Source organism: Apus apus, chromosome 1, assembly GCF_020740795.1.
Source record: "Apus apus isolate bApuApu2 chromosome 1, bApuApu2.pri.cur, whole genome shotgun sequence".
Taxonomy (NCBI): Eukaryota; Metazoa; Chordata; class Aves; order Apodiformes; family Apodidae; genus Apus; species Apus apus.
The window spans coordinates 81236920-81251212 of NC_067282.1; the positions used below are offsets into that span (position 1 = coordinate 81236920).

Genomic DNA, 14293 nt, shown 5'->3' on the forward strand with positions numbered 1-14293 from the left:
TTGTATGTAGATTGTCTTAATAAATAGTGTAACCTAGAACAGCTCTGCAAGGAGACTGGAGCTGAAAAGAAACAATTGAGTGTTTTCCCCCTAGGCTTCTTTCAAAAACTGTATTCTCCTCCTCCTGCTATTTTAATGCCATGTTGGTTCTTTATCTGCCTTTCTCTCTTGTTTCATGCTCAAAAGGATTCCCTCTCTTCTGATTTTTAAGAGTTACTTGAAAATTTGGTGTTCTTTCAGTCTTTTTTTGTCTCTCTTCACTGCTGTGTGCAGCTTAGTCACCGGCCTGTATACTACTGAGGAGCAGCAGCAGTAAAAGGGTACTTCTTCCAGGGTGCAACCTCCTCAAGGTGTAGAGAGGAAAGGCTGACACCTGAGATCCATTGAGCCTCGTTTCTTGTTTCTGACAGTGGCCAAAGGCAGATGCCTAAGGAATGGTGAGCATACCCTGTTACTATCCTAGAGTATATAATCTGCTGATAATTTGTAGCTTGGAGACTTCCTCAGTTAGAGGTCATATCCTCACACTTAACCTCAGTGTTTCCTCCCAAGATTTTGCTGGCTCATGGGTGTTGCATTTTGCTATCTCTGAAGTTTTGCTTTCTGAAATGCTCTGGGTGGTGGTGCATATTAGCTGATCTCTGACTGGGTGTTTACTTTCCCTTTCTCTTTTATCACCTGTGGTGTTGACCTTCCTATACAGAGCAGGCCAGTGACAGCAGCAAAGTAAATACTTCTGAGAGACTTTTTTTTTTTTTTTAACTAGGGATAACAGAAAACATTTTAAGATCTGTATTTAGGCATGCTTACCTGGAAATGAGTAGCTAATGGCTGAATGCCAAACTTTACTAAGACTTCAAGCAGTAACATGTTGTGAGGCAATCTTTTATTACATGGCTGTGTGTGGGTTTTCTCAAATGTGTAACAGCAAAAAATTATCCCCCAAAGCTTAAATATGTCTTACATTCTGTAGTGCATGTGTTAACTCTGTATACCAGGGAGGCTATTCAGTACTGGTTGTAGAGGCAAGAGTAGATGCTATTGCAAATGCTGCGAGTTAATCAAAGCAGGTAACAGTGAAAACTTGCTGGCATATAATATAAAGGGAGAGAAGACCTTCTGTTTGTGATGGGGATCATGAGAAGACTGCTGGACTTCTTCAGCCATGTACTGTATTGATGAACCTTGCTATTCTGCTACTGGAAATGACAAAATACCTGCATTCAATGCAGGGCAGGGTTTTCAGAAGTGATGAAAAGCTTGAGGCTGTGAGCCTGAAACTTCACAAAGAGACTTGGTTTCCTACAAGGTCAATGCTCAGAGTTTTTTTGAAAGCTGAACCTCTTAATTTCTTGAAGTAGCTAACTTTGGTCACAAGAGTGGAGTGTTTAATTTTTGAGGGTTTTTTTTTTACTTCTTGCTCTAGACGGTGCAAGTAAAAAGGATTTTGATTTTGTTTTGTTTTTCTCCATAACTGGGGTAAGTGGGAGTGGAATTATACCAGATGCCTGTCTTCCATGAGGTAGTTCAGCTCTCTGCTGGTTTCTGAATCTCTGCCTGTTGCCCATGTGCACATACCTGCCCACCCGTTCCCAAAAGCATCTACTTTTTGTCCAGTCAAATTAATCTTTTAGTAAATTAAACAGCAGCTGCATATAGTACCATTTCCCTTCACGTGTGAGAACAGCTTTCTAGAGGCAGAATTCAGGGGCATAGACAGCCAGTTACACAGCTATTTGCCTTCAAGCTCAGAAGCAGTGAATGCCAGCATTTTTTTTACTCTCGCATGCTTTTTTGAAAATTTTAGGTGTTCAATTTGTCGAGAGGGATAAGCAACACTGTGAAGTGTGGATGGATTTTATATCCTAGCCATTGTTCACGGCTTAGCTCACGTTTGTGGTTTAGGGAAGAGTTCCCAATTCCACAGTGAAATTCAATTAAATATGAACAGCCCTTTAAGTATCCGTTAGGAGCACCCAGGCTGTGTTTTGATTACCATTTTAGTTGTGGCAGGGCTTGAGTTTCTAAGGTGAGTTTCCTCACTGTCCCACTTTCTGCACATTGACTGGGAAGCAATCTGAGTGTGCAACTAGTCTTCCTTTGTATGTAACTGAACCAGAAGTGTCACTTCAGGAGCGTATCTGCTGTGCTTCAGGTGCCCTTGGGTGTTTGACCTATGGCACTGAGCCTGATCCAGTGCAAATCCCCAGACATGGATAGTGTGATTCTTGGGGCCTCAGCACCAACTGCCCTCTACAGCCTTTTCTCGTTTTGGACTGTACCAGGTGCTAAAGTAGACAATTGAGGTTGTCTTAAATTTTTATGTGATAGAGGATAAGCTTTTTTATTTTAGAAATATTTCTAAAGTAAATAAGCAGGCCATCTTGAGTTCCATCTACTGATCTAATACCTTATTCTCAATTTTCAGGAGTCTTAGTGCAGTCAACCAGATTGATTTGAATGTTGCTTATGAAGCTTTTTTCTGTATTTCCAGAACTGTCAGTGTTGGTACTTGTCTCTTTCAAATAATGAAGAGTGCTGTGGCATGCCTGTTTCTAAAGCTAGCTGTTTTGCAGACCCATCTGGGGTTAATTTAATTTAACAGTCTGTGTGGCTGTTACACAGGCCCCCTCAAAGACCTTAACCAGAATCCCTGTGTGACTTCTAGATGTTCTTTTATGTCCCTGACCTCTCATCTTTTTCGTATCTGGACCTCTTTCCTCCTCTTGCACCCTCCAAACTGCTGACCCTTTCCTTTGGAAGAGAGAAGCAATACTGAAATGAAAAATGTCTCTTCCTGAAACAGGTAATTTAATGTGTCCCCTTTTTTTATGCCAGAGACCAAGCTAGCTGCCTTTTTTTGGGCAAGAGAGTTTTTTATAATCTGTTCCATTGCAACTAATAAAGGTTCAGCAGCAACAAGTACTGTAAATACCTTGCAGTCCTGTTCTCAATTACAGAATTAGTTATGTACATCTTTTATTAAAGGAGGAAGGGCTCTAATGTCTCTTAAATCATACTCTGTGTGCGCACGCATGCGTACAGGACCTTCTTGTCTAACATCCAGGCTCCATAGAGATTAGCATACTAAGCAGTAATGCTCTGCATGACCTGAAATTGGCTTTTGAGTGCTAATTGGATCTATGGGCTTTGAGAGAAGCAATTGGAAAACATTGGTGTCTGGTTTTCCAGGTTGCAGTCAGTATGGACATGGTGGTGGTGTTGGTGCCCAAATGAAGTACTTGGGGGGATGGTTCCTAAGATATGGGGGCACCAGTTCATTGAGTTCAAGGTAACTGTCTGCTTTGCATTTGCTTATGTCTTCTTTGCCTAGCTGTACATATCTTTCTGGTTTTTTCATCTTTATGTAAAGAAACTGTGGTACAGTAAAATGAACATTAAACGTGAAACCAGGAATTCCTGTGATCAATCCCTAACTGCTCCCTTTCTACTGCATGAGTTTGGTCTAGTTGGTTAATCTGTCCAAGTATATCTTCTGCAGCAAAATTGCTGGCAATAGCTGTGCTACTGCACTTACCTGCATGTGCAGATGAGGCAAAGGCACAGGTTCCCATGCCCTAACACCCATTCTGTGTGCATCTGTTGTTGGCATTTTTAATGTGGCCACTTGCTTGGAGATTATTTATGTTGAAAATGGGACCATTAGATAATTACATTACAGACAAAAAGGATTACTTTATAAACACTGAGATCCATGCCTCCAATGGCTTCTATGGCTGCAAATCAGTTGTCGAGCATTGAACCAAGGCGAGCCAGTGCCATATGCTGCCTTGTACAGCAGTTCCAGCAGTTGTGCTGCCCAGCCACCTCCTTCCATAATATCTCACAGCAGCAGATGCAGAGAGTGAAGCTGCACTTCAGGACACCAACCAGAGAGTCTGAGAGCCTAACGTGTGTGTTGGGTTGTTCAGCATTGTGGTTGCTGACTTCTGTAATTGGCTTTGCTTTGTTGCTGTTTCTGCTGAAGCCTGTGTGATGCCTTCACTCATCCAGTGGAATGCTTGCTGGGAAACTAGTTGCTGTGTACCAAGACTTGAAATGATCCCCCAAAAATTATTTTGGGGAAGTGAGGAAGAAGATTAATAATATCTAGATTATGAAAGCATGTGGCTTGTTAAATCTCATCTTCCAGCCCCCTTTAGACTTGGCTTTAGACAGGACATGATCTGGTATGGATGGAGTGTTGGGTTAAATTGCAGTGGATGGGTGCCACTAAATTTAAGCAGGTAAAAAACCAACCACCCTTCCTTCCCCCAAAACCCCCTGCAAACCCAAACACACACACACAAAAACAGCCCAGCCAAAACATCCCACCAGAACAAAACAACCATCCAAAAAACTAACACCATGCAAAAAAAAACAACAAAAACAAACAACCAACACCATCCAAAAAAACCTGCAACAAACAACCTAAACAGCTGTTGTTGGTGGTTTTTTTTTTTTTGCTTTTTGTTTCTGCTACAATTGTCATTGAAAAAGAAAAAGACTATACTGGATTCAGCACTTCTTCTATTTAAAAGCATTTTAAGTGTTTTTTGGGTATTGCCTAAGGTTAAAGATAACTTGGAAAACAAATTATTATTTCACACCAATAAAAAACCAATACCTTCTGCTCTAGTAGGAAAAAGGGATGATAATAATGGAAGTTATTTTTGGAAGAGAGGAGGAGGGTGCATTCCAGGATTTCTGTTTTTAAATATTTAATTTGGGACATGATAGATTTGTAAAACACGTGGATATTGCTGTAAGTGCATCTTTTAAAAAGTGTTTTGACAAATATACTTTTTCTTAGCTTTCCAGCTTTTTCATCTCAGCTAGGTGCTATATCCTGTTTAAAATCAGGCTGATTAAAAAATATATTAGCTTTAGAGTTTAACATGGTCTTGCCCTGGGGTTTGGATTTCTTTGTCTTGACTTGGATTTTCATACTCTGTGTATGATTTTAGCTAATGTAGATGCAGATTTAGAAGTTATCTTTTGTAGTCTGATTCTTTTCTCCGGTTAAATCCAAAGAAAATTCAGTGTAATCCTACTGGTGTGCTGCATTCTACATAGAGCAAAGGAAATGGTCTCAACTCAGAGGAAATTGCAGTATACAGTGAATGGATTTTGACTGCTCTGCTCAGTTCCAACTGCTTTGGGAAACAAATAATAGATGAGTGCAAGTTAATGATGTTGCAAAACACAGTGATTTTAATTCTGTGTATTCCATTTTGAGGGCTTTTAAAAAATATTAGTAACTGTATGCACTCCTCTTGAGTTGGAATTAGTATTATAACTGGTGTCCTTCCTCCCCACTAAAGCAAATGCAAATATACTTATATACAACATTTCTGCAAACACTTGCAGCCCTGCTTCCAACTGTGCTAGTTCTTCAGCTTTGAGTTGTGGGCTTTACTGCTCTGTCAACTGTTTTCCTTAGAATGTAACATATTGAGCCTCTCCTGACAACACAAATTGCTTCTGAGGCAGAACAAGGTCTTGCATGGCAGTCTAAATACCACTTCCAGTGTTCCTGGCCTTTTTGGGTCAGAAGTCACCAGGTAACCTTAACAGGCTGCTCTGTCTGAGTAGGGAAAAAATGGAGTTCTGCAAGACTTGTTGGAGGAAAACAAATGAAGGTGGTTAGCATGGACAGGTATTCCAGGTGAGATCCAGGAAGAAGCAGCATGTTGACTCTTGTGTTTCATTGTTGTGTGTTTGTTTTCCCTATTGCTCCCAGCTGCATTTTGGAGACTTATCAAAAGTAGTTCCTTAGATACAGCCTTTTATCTTCAACTGTCAGTCAGTGGTAAGGATAGGAAATAGCATATGTGATGGAGTTGTTTGACATCCAGAGGAATCTAAAACACGATCTTCAGCATTATCTCTGCCTGTTAGATGTTTGTTCTCTTTGGAACAGTGGTGCCACAGGTCTGTGCCTGCCAAGGGCTGCTGTTTGACTAGCTAGCCTTCTGCTTTGCACAGCTGAAAAGGTTTATATGGCTTCTCCTTTCCCCTTTGGCTGCTGTGTGCATTGCTCTACCTTCCAGTAGCATACCTTTCCCAATGAGTGGGAAGCAGTGGTGCTACAGAGGGTCTGTGCTGTCAGCACCTGGTGGTAGTGTTTTAAACTCTAAAGAGTGCTCCATATGTAGCCTGGTTGCTGCCTTACAAGCTTCCACTGCAGTTTACTCTTCTCATTTTATTGTAGTAGGAGTAATCCATAGAAGCACTTCTGGCAAATTCTTGTAGCTCATTTGTCAGAGAATTGCAATGGGTTGTGTGCTTGGGTGAAAGAGATGCCATTGGCTGGTCTTCGTAAGTGTGGAGCTGAGTAGGTGCTTTATTCCCAATACCCCAAGAGACAGCAAGAGAGACAGCTCTGCCATTTGCAGTTGCCTTACCAGAGAGACATGGCAGAGGAAGAAGTCTTTACTTTTTTGTGAGATAGTTCAGTGAAGTTTTTCCAAAATGGATCTTTTTGGGTGGTGATCAGACAATCCACTGACTATCTACAGTAATATAATGTATTTTATATGGTGAAGTATTGTTCTCTTACTGTCCCTGTCTTTTTAGATTACAGGGTCTTATGACTGCTGTTTACAGGTGTGAACTTGCTGATTACTATGTAGTTATCCAAAATAACATTATCCAGTGTGTTGGGCAGAGCAGATCATATCTGACTCCCTGGATGTTCATCTGGCCCACAGTGCTGGTGTATTTTCTGTATTTAGAGTAAGAGTGGTGGGAACTTTTGATGTGTTGTTTGGATTGGTGATGGGTTTAGTGTTTTTTGTGTGTGATGTGGTTTGTTTGGTGGTGGGTTTTTTTTTTGTTTTTTTTTTTTTTTTGTTGTTTTAGGAATGGGGACAAGCATGGAGGATCTAATTAGTTTTTCTGCTGAGTTCAGGTTGTCTCCCTAAGCTCGAACTACAAACAACAGCGGGAGAGTAGTTTTTCTGAGAGTTCTGCATTGATAACAGACAGAGCTTAGGAAAGAAGCCATATAAGGCAGCAAATATCTAACAGCTATGCAAAAGGACTCTTGGAAATAGAAAAATGCACCCCAGTTAATTTCACTGCTTCAGTAGTCTCATGGCCTTCTATGATGGAGTGACTGCATTGGTGGATGAGGAAAGAGCAGTTGATTTCACCTAACTTGACTTCTGTAAGGCCTTTGATAAAGTCCCACACAACATCTTGTCACTAAATCGGAGAGAGATGGGTTTGATGGATGGACTATTTGGTGGATAAGGAATTGGCTGGATGGCTGCATCTAAAGAGTTGCAGTCAACATCTCAGTGTGCAAATGGAAATGAGGAAAAGTGATGTCCCTCAGGGACATCAGTACCAGTATTGAGACTGGTACTGTTCAATATCTTCATTAATAACATAGACAATGGGACTGAGTGCACCCTCAGCAAGTTTGCAGATGACACCAAGCTGGGTGGTGCAGTTGACTCGCTAGAGGAAAGGGAGGCCATCCAGAGGGACCCTAACAGGCTTGAGCAGTGGCCCATGTGAACATCACGAGGTTCAGCAAGGCTGAGTGTAAGGATCTACGTCTGGGTTGGGGCAATCCTCAAAATTAGTACAGGTTGGGGGATGATTGGATTGAGAGCAGTCCTGTGGAGAAGGACTGGATATATTGGTGGGTGAAGAATTGGATGTGAGCTGGCAGATGTGTACTTACAGCCCAGAAGACCAACTGTTTCCTGAGCTGCATCAGAAGCAGCGTGGCCAGCAGGTTAAGAGAGGTAGTTCTGTCTTTCTGCTCTGCTCTTGTGAGACCCCACCTGGAGTACTGTGTCCAGCTTGAGCCCTCAGCACAAGAAAGAGGGGAACCTGTTAGAGCAGGGCCAGAACACCTCTCCTATGGAGAGAGGCTGAGAGAATTGAGGTCATTCAGCCTGGAGAAGAGAAGGCTCTGGGGAAACCATATTGTGGCCTTTCAATACTTAAGGAGGTTTATAAGAGAGACTGGGAGAGACTTTTACCAGGGCCTGTGGTGACAGGACAAGGGGCAATGGTTTTAAACTGAAACAGTAGATTTAGATTTGACATAAGAAAGAAACACTTTACAATGAGGGCAGTGAGACGCTCGAAGAGGTTGCCCAGAGAGGTTGTGGGTGCCCCATCATTGGAAGTGTTCCAGGTCATGTTGGATGGAGCTTTGAGCAGCCTGATCTAGTGGAAGACATCCCTGTCCATGACCAGGGGATTGGAACTAGATGATCTTTAAAGGTCCTTTCCAACCCAAACCATTCTGTGGTTTGATGATTACTAAGAAGTGTGTGCTAGTAGAGCCTTGTTGATTGTTAGGTGCATTTGGAATTCTTTTCCTTGGGGTTGGTGGGTGAGGGGAGTGAATGGGAAGACGGTAGGTCATTACTGTGCTGAAAAATATGTTGTTTTAATCCTTTCTTGTGAATGTTAATCTGCATGGTATAGATGCAGTCCAACTGGGAAAAATACTTGCTTTTGCACCCAGTGCTGGAGATGTGGCTTTTCTGAGATATCTCAGATGGCATGGAGATTAGAGCAATCTAGCAGCCTTGCAGTTTGATAGCATTTCTGAGGCTTCACTTAAGATGCAGTATGCGTTTCTTCATCCTGATAGAGATAATGGGTTTTAAGCAATTACACCTAGGCTAATTCCTTTTGATAAGAGCTCTACATTATCTAAAAAAAGAATCCTAGCCGCCTGGGAAAGAACAATGTAAATGTCTCTCTCATGGACTGTTTCATTTGCTGTTCTCTGATATCTTCAGATGATATGCTGCAGATCTTTCAAGCCATAAAAAGCTATCAGTCTTTTTAGGTAGAGTCTCTTACAGTCAGGGAGGGGTGACAATACTGTTGGCTTGCAAGGTACGAAGGGAGCCCTGTGTGCTTCATATGATTCCAGGCTACTGTGGTGATTACATCTTTGACATGAGGAATCAAATTCAGTCTCTTTTAAAGGAGCCTCTTGTTCTCTCCCTGTGCAGGCTGTCTCGTTGTAACGTGCAGGTTGCTTCTGATTATTAGGACAATCTAAATTTTAAGTTTTGGAAACATTAGCAAGAGCCTACACTTTATTTAGCTTAGATCCCAACCCCTACTGTGTGTTTATCTGCACTGGAAAGAAGAGTATAATGTTGTCCCATGTTAAGCAGGAATGGTAAGAGATCTCATTTATTTTTTTTTAATTTTTTTTTTTTTGAGGTGAGTAAAGAAATTTAAGTAGCTAGCTGCATTTCTGTTACTTAGATTCCTTTTATTCTGCTTAATTCTGCTTAATCTCTTACTTTTCATCACATGTATACAGTGTAGAAAATTTAACTGATTGCATTTTAAAAAGGAGGGGCAGGGAAATCCCAGAGAAACATGCTGTTCATGTAAATGCCACTTACAGGAAAACCTTTATTATATATTTAAAAAATTGTGTTAACTGTATTGGAAGGTTTTCAAACATCATAGGCATGTTTGTTTTAACTTGTTCTTTCTATCCCAGATGGTCACAGATAACGTTCTGGATGTGTAGCTGCTTGGTGATAATTGGAGCTAGGAGGGAGGGGCAAGGGGAAAAGGAGAAGACTGGAGATAAGGATTATAATCTCCCATGCTTGATATGCTTCGGTTCTCCTTCCCCAGAGAAGAGCCTGTGCATGTGTGGCATGCTGGCTGTCCCTTCACCTGCCTGCCCACTAGGGAAAGTTGCTGAATGCCTCGCAGCAGGAGCGTGATCAGTTCTTTTTCAAAATTGAGAAGAAGGATTTGTGTGGATGTGTCTCTTTGGTGGAAAAAAAAAAAAAACAAACTTGCAAAAACCTTTGTTTTCCCTCCATTTTATAAAATGGCTTCCTGCATCACCAACACTGTAGTTAAGCAGTGCAATACAGAAGCGGTAGATCTGGGATTTTGCTGGAAACTGGAGGCAGTGTGCACAGCTGTAATGGTGGGGAATCCATTGCCTGCTCCCTAGTGTGGCACAGGAAGGGTTGTCCGTGCTCAGCTCCCTCGTTTACACAGTACTGCAGCAGAAGCAGTGCCTGGATTGAAAATAAACAGAGGAGTTCAGGGAGGGAAAATCATTACCACCGTTTGCAAAGTTGGCTGCAGTATTTTCTTCCTGTCATAAACTGTTGTGAATTTGAAAAGGCTGCTGTATTTCCTTTTCAGACATGGTAATGTTTAGTTGGCAAATGAAACAACCTTTTGTTCGGAAAGCTCTTTTGAGATGAAAGGCATCAGCAAAGTTGTCACTGTGTCTCCTGTGACTGCCTTGGTTGAGAAGCTGCTCTGTGTGTTGTGAGTCTTCCTGGTGCAGAAGCTCGAGTGCTTAGTCTGAACCAATTTACTCATTCTTCAGCTCTTAGTTTTTTGGCTTTAATTGGCTTCCTACTACATGTCACATTGCATTTTCTGTTTGCCGGTGTATGTAGAGTCAACCTCCTCCTCTGGGCTGCTAAGAGAACATGCTTGCTTATTAGATAGAGCTGTCTAGCACAGGCTAGAGGAAGCACCTTGTGTAAGAGAGTGCTGAAGCAGAAGTGTGTTCTTTGCAATGATAATACCTTCTCAGCCTTGTGAGCGACTCCATAGATTAGTTCTCATTTTGTTCTTTATTAAGTGATAGGTAGATGCAAAACCTGTCTAGATTAAGCTCCTAGAAGAGATTCCTCATCTATAGCACTATCCTTAATGCAAAAGGAAATCCTCACCAACCCTTTACTTGACGAATTGTGTAGCTTGTTGAGCATTTAAATAGACCACCTGTTCCACAGATCCTGCACTATTTTGCTGCCTTGTTTTCTTGGTTACCCTAAAAATTACAGGTTGCTATTTAATGTATTTGGTTTGACTTCACAATTTATCTATTCTGCTTACCTTGTTCTCCTCTTTGAAAGGATTTCATTTAATGACCAGAATGAGATGATGCATCTAGGTGATGGGACAAATTAAGTAATTCAGGGACCATTGCTACAGGCAAACAGTACCTCAAAACTGCTTAGGCTAGTCTGGACTATCTTGCCTCTGTCTTATTAATATGGCAGGCCTTAGTCTGTTATTCTACCTTGTGTCATACTTTGCTCCCATTCCTGGTGGAGTATTTAATGCATTCCCTTGGGAGGACTCTCTGATCAAGTGCTTGACAAACAGCCATGAAGGCTCTGTGGTTGTTCTGCACTTTGGGTGTTTCTGGCCCAGACCTGCAAAAGCACCAGTGTTGCCTGGTAGTCGTGTCACCTGTCTAATGAGCCTAAGGACCAAGTCCCATCCTTTATGTTTGTGTGCTGGCCTCCTTACAGAGGCTTCATTATCTTCTATTTTGGAAAACAGTTCCTTGCAGTTTCATCTGGTGGTCTGGTAGCTCTGTAAAAATTAAGGTTTTATTTAGGCAGTTGTACTCAGGCAGGTTTGATGTTAGCATTTTCATTTATGATACAGGGCCAGTTATTGAGTTCTTACTAAACACATATCTTTAGTGATCGCAGTGGTACTGAAAAATACTTAGTTGTCAAAGTTCTGATGTTTTTGGTCACTAGTGTATACTCTTTTCTGTCCTGCTCCATTTCTACAGTTAAATGGGATTCAAGTGAATTCATTAAGAACATATCATCTTACATTAACTGTGAAATATATTAGGTGTCATGAAAAAGAAATATTTCCAGCAAATTTACAGAGTTTGAAGCTCTTGTATCATGAAAGCTGAACTTTATTGGCCTGGGAAGATGGAGGGGGGTGTATGCGAGTAACACGTGGCACTGCAAGAATAAAATACTTGGAAAAGCTCCTGAGTTATCTACCAGAGTAAAACAGAACTTGCCTCTTGCCAAGATCAGTGTCTATAGCTCTGTGCCTTCTGCTACAGCTAGATGAAAAGTTAATCCCTAATGCACAGCAAAGAGCATAACACCTTGTTTAGTAATTAGGGATACTTTTGTTGTTGACTGCTGCACGACAAAAGGCAGAACCCTGAGTTCATGGCTTGCTAGATACTGAGCCCCTTGGGTCACCTAGAAGTGCAGCTTACCCTTGGAGTGTCTGCCCTGTCCGTGCCGCTTCTTACCTGTGGGCTGGTGCTCTGCAGTAAATTCTCATTCTGTTAGCTAGTGATACTGTCTCTGTGTGCTCCTGCCTTACAAGAGTCCTACTTGATCTTAGCAGTAACAAGTGTTATTGTTTGTAAAATGTAAAATTAGAACTCTTACAGGTGCTCTCTCTCCTGCAGCCTGTTCACTGTCCTTGCAACTGAAATTGCTTGTGGGTCTGTGCTGTGAGGAGGGGGATAGTCATTGCTTTACAGCAATAGGGTATGGATTCTGTTCAGATCTGCTGAGGTGTCCCTATGCTCTTATGAAGGTGCTAATCACTCCTTACCTTAATTTAGTGTCAAAGGGTCTTCAGTGACCTTGGAAGAAGAGAAACTGAGTTGTTGGTGCTAATCTCAAACCAAAGATGTGCAGCCTGTGCCACATTTGTCGTGCCTTTGTCACCTCTAGATTGGATTAGTGCAATGCACTGTATATGGGTCTACAGCTGAAGACACGTGTGTAACAGTGCTGTCTGCTTGTTTTAGTGTCACAGGAGAGAGACGTCAGTGTTTGAGGAGTGTCCTCAGGATCTTGAGCTGACTTCTCACAGTGGTCTGCTGGAATCTGGTTTGGCTGCCTGTCAGTGCTTTAAAGCTTACCTGCTGCTGCTACTGCTTTCTGTAAGAGGACAATTTGAAGGATTGAATGGGGCAGCAATTTAAGACCTAGTAAGGAAATATATTGGAATCCTGTAGCTTTCTTTATTTTTTTTTTTTGTTATTTTTCTATATCAATGATTTTACTATATGGTGCATGTGTTTAGAGAGATGTCCTTAAAGACATCTGGTTGTGGAGCAGTACACTGGCAGAAGAGTTTTTTCCTCTCTGATTCACGTGTGAATGGTGCAGAGAAGTCCAGCTTCCTTATGAGGACTAGGCAGTCACTTGATCAGGAACATAATAACTGTCTTCTGGGAGGGATATAAGGGGTAAGAGTTTAAGACCAGTCTGCATTACAAATAGGTTTAATGAATCACTAATGTTGAATACAGAAGGTCATGGCTATGAGGAAATTGGACTGTTATGACTGAGCTGGTACATGTGAATCACCTGCAAAGCAAAGAGCATGCTGGGACTTATGAACCAGGGAGGTAAAGACAGTGTTAGTCTTTGGTTCAGCTGTTTGCTGAGCTGTAGCTGGGAATATGATCAGTGTGTACAGTTGCTTGTGTAGTTTTTTAATGTCCACAGAAATCTTGATTCTTTAACACATCCTTCTCCATGCTGCTCTGGAGGGGGCAAGCTGTGCTTCATAACAGGTTCCCCGGTGGGTCGTTTCTTTCCACAAAACTGACTAACTTTGCCTGCACCTGGAAACTTAATTGCCATGATGGGTCTCAGCCAGTGAAGTGGACTCTTAATCTACAGCAAGAAGACAAAGTGATAGGAGGGGAATGCTCAGCAAGTATGTTGGTGTTCATGTCTCTAACTGCTGGCTGTTCCGGTGTAGCTGATGAATTAGAACCATCATGGGTTGCTGGGCTTTGCATACTGGGAGGTTGTTTAAATTTGGCTTTGCTTCTGTGGTACCTCAGAACAACCTTTTGGTCCAACTACTGCTGATGTTGTTATGGCTATCTACTTGGTTTTAGCAATATATGTTCTTCAGTGTTCTGGCTATTTTGATGTGGATATGGAGCTGGTGGGATTAAGTAGGCAGTCTGTGTTGGGAAATTGAGGTTAGGTAGTACCTCTCTCTTTCTGAAAAGACTGATCTGGTTGGAACTAGGAATCAAAGCAGTTTGCTCTTTTAGGAAGTAAAAATGTGCCAAAATCAATGTGCAACTGCTGGGGTTGTTCTTTGGGTTACAGAGCCAAATCAACCAGTTGAGTCTCCTGCTGTGTCCTTGCCAGGTCCTCTGGCTAGTTTAAGTGGTTCATTTATGCCGTGAGCATGGCATACTGCTTTACCAGCCTTCTGCAGGGAGCTGCTGCTGCCATTCTAGCCTTCTAACAAGACAGTTCCAGAAGACATGGTCTGAACACTGTGTGTTCCTCTGCTCTAGAAGAAGCCTGCTTTGCTCATGATCCCATGTTTTAGAACTTTGACCAAAGAGGAAATGTGTGCTAGATACACATGTGGCTGCAGAAATCTGCTCAAGCAAACTGTGTCTATTGAAATGGCTTCTTCCTTTTAAACCAATTAGGAAGGCAAGGAAGCTCACCTGTGTTAGGCAAGCCGTGACCCTTCAGGGCAGAAGTGACTATGC

At 41.9% G+C, this 14293-nt stretch overlaps 1 protein-coding gene across 1 annotated transcript in view; it reads left to right on the plus strand.

Annotated features, from left to right (window-relative positions):
* The window catches only part of PTGFRN (prostaglandin F2 receptor inhibitor), a 72117-nt gene that overhangs the window by 16953 nt on the left and 40871 nt on the right, over nt 1-14293 (plus strand). The window lies entirely within an intron of this gene.